The 9,125-nt window shown below is 41.5% G+C and overlaps 1 pseudogene; it reads left to right on the forward strand.

Moving 5' to 3' along the window:
* The first annotated feature begins 6,181 nt into the window (after positions 1–6,181).
* On the forward strand, positions 6,182–6,298 carry LOC111738345 (annotated as a pseudogene).
* The last annotated feature ends 2,827 nt before the right edge of the window (positions 6,299–9,125 follow it).

Consider the following 9,125-nt stretch of genomic DNA (forward strand, 5'->3'; position numbering starts at 1 on the left):
ATGAATATCTTTGTATATACTCCTCTACTCTCATTCCTAATTATTTTCTTAGAACTCACAAGTAGACGTTTACATTAAAGGAAGAGCACATTGTCACGGCTTTTCCTACCCATTGCCAAGTTTTCTATTAGAAAAGTCATACAAACTCACAATGCACCAGCAGAGTAGGAGAATGTTATAATAAAGGCTTTTGTCCAAGATGATGATTATGAAAAAAAAAATAATCAAGAAGATAAGTGTTTGTTAAAGTCTCACCCCACACCAGCTGTGTTTATTTGTTGTACTCTATAGCCATGTTCCTTGGTCCAAACACTAAAGGTTCTTTAGACTCTTAGTTTATTTAGTGCCTCTTTCAACACCCCGAAACTTTGACCCAAGTTTTATCTTCAGGAAAGGAGATTTCTGGTAAATATAGTTTCCAGTTTGGAAACTCTGCCCAAGCACTTCCATCCCTCAATCCACGTGGACCACTTCTGTGGTTTTAACTGCTGGGAATCAGTCAGAAAGGGCCGCTGCTGACTTGGAGCCGAGAACTTAAGTGCTTAAAAGAAATGAAAGAGCAGGTTTGGGGTGAAAAAGTCATGTTCCGAAGTACAAAGGAAAAACCAATAACAACCCAAGAATTTGGAGTTTCATTTGACCCGCTCTGATAATATCACTATGGTGATGGTCTCCATAAACAGTTGCAAAATAGCAAGATGAAAAGGAATGAGCAAGTTCCACCCAGGCGATCTGGAGTTATTTTAAGGATGAAGGCAATGTCATCTGGGGTAAATATGGAATGTAAAATCTGTTCTTTTAATAATCAGCCCCTTCTCTTGTGGGGCCGAACAAAGGCCTGACCCAGCATCTTTGGGGCTATGGAGGAAACACGGCCAGAAGAATGGAAATAATGGTTAATACCAGATGCTGAGACGATTCTTCTCACACCCTTGGCCTCTGAGACTCTGCTGAGCCTGGTGTGGAGTCCAAGGGTGAAATGAGGGTGACATTCTTGGGAATGGCTGACCTGGTTAAGAAGATGGGATCGGGACCCCAGGGAACTGAGCTTGGTTGTCTGCCCCTGACCTTGATTCCCGGCCCAGAGGAGGTGGAGGGAAGCGTCTTCAAGGCCCCAGTCTGTCTCTGGGGCATCACCATCTGCTGCAAATGACATCTGCCACTCCTATCCTCATGCTATTTTCTTTGAACCCCTGACTCAGTCCAAAAAGCAGAAGTAGTTATTTTTTTACCAAGAAAAAAATGTCAGCCAATCCACTTGCTGAACTCCTTCCAGACCCTGAAACTCTTACTCTTTGCACTTAAGCCCTTGCTCTTCTCTTAGTCTCTTTGCCCCTTTCTTCTCTAAATCACCAAGTTGCAAACTCCACCATCATCTCTAGCGAAGATGCTCAAAGAAGGGGTTATTCGGCAGTCACAGAGGCTGGAATAGCTTCTGGCACACAGAAGCTTCTCCGATAGTGTCAACTGACAGGAGCTGAATCCAAACTCCCAGGCCTACCCTAAAGCAGACATTTCTCCAGCAGGTCTGAGATAATGACCATTTGTTCATTTATTCATTCAACAAATATTTATCAAGTACCTATTTATGACCTGGAACTTCTGCTAGAGCCTGGAGCTACAGAGATGAGCTAGATCTCAGCACCCTGTCCTTCTGAAGAGTACATTCTCGTATAGATGAAAAAGTTGAAGCCCAGGAAGATGAATGATCTTGTCAGAGGTCCTGTGCTGCTAACTGGTGAAGGCCCAGGATTTAAACCCAGGTCTGTCCGCCTTCGAAGCTCATGCTCCCTTCGCCATACAAAAATATGGGGAGCGGGAGAGTTATGTGTACTAGGTCACCTATTGCAGCATCACACTGAAGAAAATGGGAAACATTCTAAAAAATATAAAAATTAGTGATGGTTCTATGAATTATAGTTAGTGTAGACAGGTAGATATTTTGCAATTATTGAAAATGATACAAAGAATATGATGACACAGAAAAGTACTTAAGATACGTGGAAAATGTAGGATACAAAATGTATATCTGTGGAGATTACAATTTATAAATATGCATGTGAAATATAAACACGCATGTGCGGAAGACTGAAAGGAAATACAAATATGATCATAACTGTGTGGATTTTCCACCCCCTCTAGAGTTATTAGTCTTTCTGTAATGTGGTTATTACTTTGCAAGTTACAAATTTGAAAAAACTTGTAAGACACTCTTCTCAGAAGTCCTGTAGCTTTGCGCATAGAACACAAAAACCAGCACATGTTGTTTTAAGTTGTTAACTGGACAGATGACTTTGCTTTAGCAACTGCTCCAACCCTGCAGACCCACCTGCCTCCAACTTATAGCCTTTCCTGCACAAGTTCTTGCCCAAGCAAGCGCTGGGGCTTACTCTCATCCACCCCTGTGTCTGTCAGCCAATACCTTGCTTCTATCTAGAGATGCTCTGTCCAATATGGTAGCCATTGACACGTGCAGATATTTAAAATTAAATGAATTTAAATAAATAAATAATTCGGTTCCTCGGTCTCACTGACCATATTCCAAGTGCTTGATAGCCACACACGGCTAGTGGCTACTGTAGTGGATGGCACAACGTAGACTGTTTCTATCATAGCAGAAAATTCATTTAGACAGCGCTGATCTAGCATCTAGACTGAAGACAAGTTCTTGAACTCTAGAGAAAGGATTCCACAGCCACTCGATATCAATGGATTGGCTGGACAAAGACTTTTCCATCCCAAGATTTTACTCTTTCATCCTGTCTCTACCCTCCAGAGATCTCAAAGGGCAGAGAAAATTAAGGATGGCCCCTCCCTCCTAAAAGGTGGGGTCTCTCAATTATAGTTAATTAAAAATTCTTTAGACAGTAGATTGATAAGAGAGTGGGGAGGGTTAATTAGAGTACCATTTTTTTATTTTGAATGTTATCAACAGCCATTCATTAATGTCTACAATGTGCCAAGTACTGTATATATTTTATCTGTGAACCGTCAAACCCTGAAAGGTAGGTTTATACTAAGATAAAAGCGCTGAGACTCAAAGAAATAAGAGAAGTTGCCCAACTTCACAAGCCAGCATCCATACCTTCGGATACCAAAGCTCATGCTCTTTCTATTACAGCAGTGCACCTCATAGGGAATTCTAAATCTCATAGAAGGATTCTGATTGGCCCTGGGTAACAAGCTAATCCTTGGACAAATCATGATGGAAGGAAAGATAGGTACTGTGACTGGCCAGGCCTAAGTCATTGTCCACCACTGTACAGGCAGGGACAGTGAATGAAGTTCCCATTAGACCACCTAAGATCAGGAGAAGGCAGTCGCCAAATGGAAAAAAGGATAGAACAGATTGAAACAATCGCTATTGGCTACTTAACCCCATCATTATGATTCCCGCTGGACCTGCCCACACGATGATCTCACTGGTTTTCAAAATGATCTCAATGAGATTAATAACAATTACTACTATTTTTAAATAACAACTACTATTATTTTTTATCGAGAGCCTAGGTGCCATGGAAGTGTTACTGCCGATCCTCACACTTGTGCACATTGTTCTTCAGTGATGTTGGACCTAGGTAGAAATGGCAGATCAAATCTTGTTTCATGGGCACCCGGGTTTGACCTCTCTAGTTTCTCCGTGGTCTGTTTCCCACAGCTGGCTCACCCCCTGCATTATGCTCCAGACTAATTCAAGATCTCCACCTATTAAACATCAAATCCTTTGCCCTGAAACTTACACTCTTCCTTTGGGAGTTCAATGCATGAGACATTCACACACAGGGTTACTCCTTAGGTTGGGCGCCAATTCTAAAACAGAACTTAGCCTACACAATCCAGCCTGGGCACTGGACATTTGACCAGAGGCTGAATCCGGGGCCCTCCAGAGGGCTCTGGAGAGCTGAGAGGACTGCGTTTTAATGGTCAGGGGAGAAGGAAGAATGTTCCTGGGCCATGGCTTCTCCTTGGATTGATTCCAGCCTACACAAGGGCTGCTCGGGGCCCAAGTTGTCTAAGTAAACACTGATTCCTTGACGAGTTTCCAAAATCAGGAACAGCACAATTGTTTGGTTTGAACAGGCTGTGCTCTGTAAACTACTGCCTGCATATCACCAGGGCCTCGTGTAAATATTTTAACTACAGATAGGAAGAACACAACTTTTTTGGAAAACCCATCACTTCATTTCTAGACTCATAATGAATTATGAGTTGTCTCTGCTGTTAGACTTAAAATGAATTATGTGTTATTTCTATTTATTGGGAGGTCCAATTCTGTAATTTGGTTGTAAGTGTCTTAGATATGCTTCTACTGGGGCCGTTAGGGTTTGGGGAAAGCCCAGTAAATAACAGTCCACTTTTTCCTGCTTGAATTTGGAACATAATGAAAAGAAGACGCAGGAATCAAGTAGGTGAAGATGAAAGTATCATTTTATTACCAATAAAGCTAGTTATGGAGAAGTTGGCTTTATGTGTATGATTAAGGAGAATTCTAATTCCTCACCCCAGAATTAGGCCCCCTTAGCTCTGGGCTGGGGTAGACGCATGCCTCAAGGGGTAGAGCCTGCAGGACTTGAAGCAGAGGAGGAGAAGAAAATGTGTTTCCAGAGAAAAGAAAGGAAGGAAGAAGAAAGGAAGGAAGGAAGGGTTGGAAGGAAGGAAGGAAGGAAGGAAAGAAAGAAAGAAGAAAAGATGGAGGAAAGGAAGGTACCAAGCTGAGCATGCCCAGTTCCTCCTCCCAAATCAATCAACTCCTTCTCTGGGACACATTAAGAGAGGGGACCAAAAGCAGCTGAGATGTTACCGTGATGGACCTCTTCCCACAAAGAAACTTGGAGCCAAAGAAAAGGAGGTTCTCCACCAACAGACACCTTGATGAAGGAGGGAGCAGAGTGGGGGGCCTGGTCTAGGACCCCAGACTCAGCCTCTTGGCTAAGAAAATGACAACTGCTTGAGTTAGAAAGCAGAACTTGATCTTGAGGAGAAAGTTTACCTTCAGGGTACTGTTGCAACAAAACTGGTAGTAGGCCACACAATAGGTAGAAAAACTGATCTGGTTAGACTCGAAAGCATTGCTTTCATTATTGCTCCAGTCACCACAGTTGACATCACCTGCCAGGGAACACTCCACTCTCTGTTCAACTCCACTCTCTGTTCAGCTCATCCCTTCTTGACTGTGGCAGACGAGACCTGTGTTATTAAAAGAGCAATGCATCAGGTGGAAGTTAGCATCATGAATTGCAAACCTGACCCTTTACTTGTTTCCTCCCTTGGTTATGCAGGCAGGATGGATTTCTCTGGGCCTCGCACCCTCTCTGCTCCTTCCCATTCTCAGCCCTGAAAGGAGATGAGAAGGCAGATCTTTCAATATAATAATGCTACAAAGATCTATAAGAACCTATTTATATCGGTAAGACAGAAATAAGTGCCTTTAGCCACAAACTCAAGGGGTTATGGCTAGATGCAGCCAGAGGCCCTGGGGGGAGGGCAGAGAGGTAGAAAATGAAAGAGGGAGGCAAAGTGGGAGAGAAAGTACCCATGTGGAGAGCACAGGAATAGTAAAGGTGTTTTACACCATCCTCTTGACTTTGAGGATGTTTGTGATTGGCTGACTATAATTAGATGGAAGACTTCCTGCGAGGGAAGCCCTTCTAGGAGTTGCTCCATGTATGTGCTTTTATGTTGGGCTTCTTCGTAGAGTGTCATTAAAAGGAATAACACTGGTTCTTGTCCTTCCAGGGGTTGCTGGTGATAAGGGCGGGGTCTTACTTAAATGGCCTCACTATCTTCAATTACTGGGACCTCTCTGCCACATTCCTTCTCCCCTTTGATCCCCAAGCCCTGTCCGGTCTTTCTCTGCAAGGCCTTTTTCTCATCTCATTTCTATTTTCACTGTTCTATTCAATAATTCTCCATTGAACTATAGGAAAAACTTCTCACCTAGACTTCCTGCCTTTATCACCTTCTGTCTGGACCTACTGTTCATTTCGTACCAGGGTGATCTTTGTGAAAATCAGATCTGCTCTGCTCTGTTATTCAAAAGTCTTCGCTCGTTCCCAATTGCCTACAAAATGAAGTCTGAGATCCAAAATCCTCAGGCGAGCATTCAACTTACCTCCGCCTATTATCATTTATACATCCTAGACACTAAGACAAGCGTAGTGAAGTATGGAATATTGGGTAAGTCTACGGCCATGCCACCCTGAACCTCTGGTCTCGTCTGATCTCAGAAGCTAAGCGGGGTCGGGCCTGGTTAGTACATGGATGGGAGACCACTTAGGAAGACCAGGTGCTGTAGGCATTTAAAAAAAAAAATGAAGGAATGTTAGATAAGGAGAGAGGTTGGGGGTAAGATGGAGAAATAGAACCATTTTGCAGGAAACTGGTGAGAAGGAGGAGAAATCATTTGGTATTTTTACTATTTACTGGGTCTTCCTAAATGTCTAACCTGAGAGGAATGGTGAAGTGATTTCTGGAAACTCTGCTTATGATATGCTATATATTTACAGCTTAAAATTACATTTATGTTTCAAAAGTAGGATAATGTGAGTACGAAAGAAACCATGGTACATTCATGTGATACCTTATCATGAAGCCATCTCAAAACCAGATTTTGAAGAATATTTCGTGGGATTATAAAGTTAAAAAGTAGAATAAATTTATTATTACAATGGTTCCCATGAAGAGAAAACAGACTAGAATGTATTACAAAAACACATTAAGATGTGATAGGATTATGAGAGACTTCATTCATTTTTCACACTTTTTTGTATCGTTCTACAATAATCATGTATTGTTTTTATTTTATGATTAGAAAAAAAGAATAATGTTTATAGGTTTGTAATAATATGAGGAAATGCAATTTGTAATAATGTTAAATTAAAAAGCAAAAGACAAATTCATATATAGAGATCTCAACTATATTAAAAAATATTTTGAAAAGGTGGGAAGGAAATATACCTAAATGTTAGTGGTTGTCTCGGGGTATTTTCTTTAATGTGCAAGTACTCTTTTCATTATAGTAGACAACATTTTATTTAAAAATTTATTGTGACGCTGTATTGGTCGGGCGACTTCAGAGAACCAGAACCAAGAAGAGTGATCGATCCACCGATTGATTGAGTATAAGGAATTGGCTTTCACGTTTGAGGGTTGTGAGTCTCAAATCTGCAGTGTGGCCCAGGAGGCTGGAGACCTAGGGAAGCCAATGGAGGCTGAAGACCAGGGAGAGCTTTCAGCTGAATGTAGTCTGCTGGAGAATTCTTCCTTGTTAGGGGTGGCTAGTCTTTTTGCTCGATTCAGGCCTTTGACTAATTGAATGAGGCCCACCCACGATACAGAAGGCAGTCTACTTATTCAAAAATTTAAATGTTACTCTCATCCAAAAACACCCTCCCATCTAACATAAAATTAACCAACACAGACAGCACAACCAGTAAAGCATTCTTGCCAAAAAATAAATCTAACTGAACCTTATCAATCTTCTAGATCTAATTATCAGTTTACAGGAACAACACGGGATAGAGGAACACGTGAAAAGACACCCTAGGAATGAGATTTTATTCAATCCAGTACGGACAAATTAATGGCATAAAAAATAGAGAACCAGTGATGGATGGAACATGGCTTAAGAGGCACATCAGCCAAATGTGATGTGTGGGCCTTGTTTGGATCCTGATTTGAATGAACCAATTATGAAGAGACATTTATGAGAGAATCTAGGAACTACTAGAAGTTGGTCAATATTAGAGTTTTTTTTTAATGTGTTAATGGTATTCTAATTATATTTTCTAAAACAAGATATCTTTTCTCTTAGAAATACATAATGAGATAATTACAGACGGAAAAGTTTGACATTTGAACTCTGCTTTAGGATAACCCAGCACATTGTGGGGAGGTATAGATGAAACAAAGTCTTCCATATGTTGATAATTGTTGGTGTTGGGGGGTGAGGGCTCATTATATTATTCTCTCTACCTTTGTGTGTATTTAAAATTACCATTAAAATGTTCAATTTTTTCACATCTGCTTACAGTCTAAAGGATGAGAACTTGCTATTGTAGACCTCAAGAAATACCCAGTTTACAGCATAGAAAGTCTGTATTTTCAAAGTCACACATCCCTGTAGATGAGCACATCAGTGAGATTCTCCTGGCTCACAAAACTGCAAGTCTAGCACGGTGCTCTCCGATAGACATAGAACTCAAGCCACACATGAAATTTGCAGTTTTCTAGGCTGCATTAATGAAAGTAAAAAAGAATCAGGTGAAATCAATGTTAACAACAATTTTACTTAAGTCAATATATCCAAAATATTATCAGTTCAACATGCCATATAAAAATTATTGATGAGATTAATGGGATTTTTCTCTCTCCTACTTCATATATGTTGTCTAGTTCTGGGTAAGCTTCTCCATGTCTGCAAGAGGACTTCCCATAGAAATGAGAGCGTTGTGTTCCTATTGCACACTCAGCAGGACAGAGAACCTGGCAAACATCTTCTCATATCTCATTGGCCCATTTGGCCTAGACCTGCCAATCATCGACAGAGGGCATGGGGTTGCCATGGTCGGACAGACGAATCAGAGGCCTGGAGCGGGCATCAATTTTCTGAATCTCACAGCTATTATTACTCAGTGCAAGAGGGATGTAATGGATGTTGGGGAGCCAAGCCCAAAGTCTATATCAGGGAAGGTTCTAGCACTCAGGGACACCATCCAGACCGCTCAAGATCTTCTCCACCACTTATGGGACAAGAGAACACGGTTCTTCAATGAGACATCTTTAATGGCTTTTGCTACAAAGGAGCAAAGAGCTCCTTAATATAATGTTTTCAGGCCAGACAGCATAACGCTGAGCTGTTGACAGAGGTCCATAACGTTTTCCTAAGGAAACAAAATCTCCCTATTCCATGTTCTTTCAGCACAGTGTAGATGTGTGATATAGAAGAAACAGGCTTGCCCTGGCTTCTGCACCTGCTCTGCCCACTGCTCATTAGTTGGGGGACCCTGGGCAAAGCACTTAACTGTCCTGGTTGTGTTTCCCATTTGTAAAATATGAGACTAGACTACAACAAGAGTGGTCAATCATGGTTCTAAAGTCTGGGACTAAGCCCTTAAGCTGTGGTG

Source organism: Pteropus vampyrus, unplaced genomic scaffold (assembly GCF_000151845.1).
Source record: "Pteropus vampyrus isolate Shadow unplaced genomic scaffold, Pvam_2.0 Scaffold36, whole genome shotgun sequence".
In the NCBI taxonomy this organism is placed as follows: Eukaryota; Metazoa; Chordata; class Mammalia; order Chiroptera; family Pteropodidae; genus Pteropus; species Pteropus vampyrus.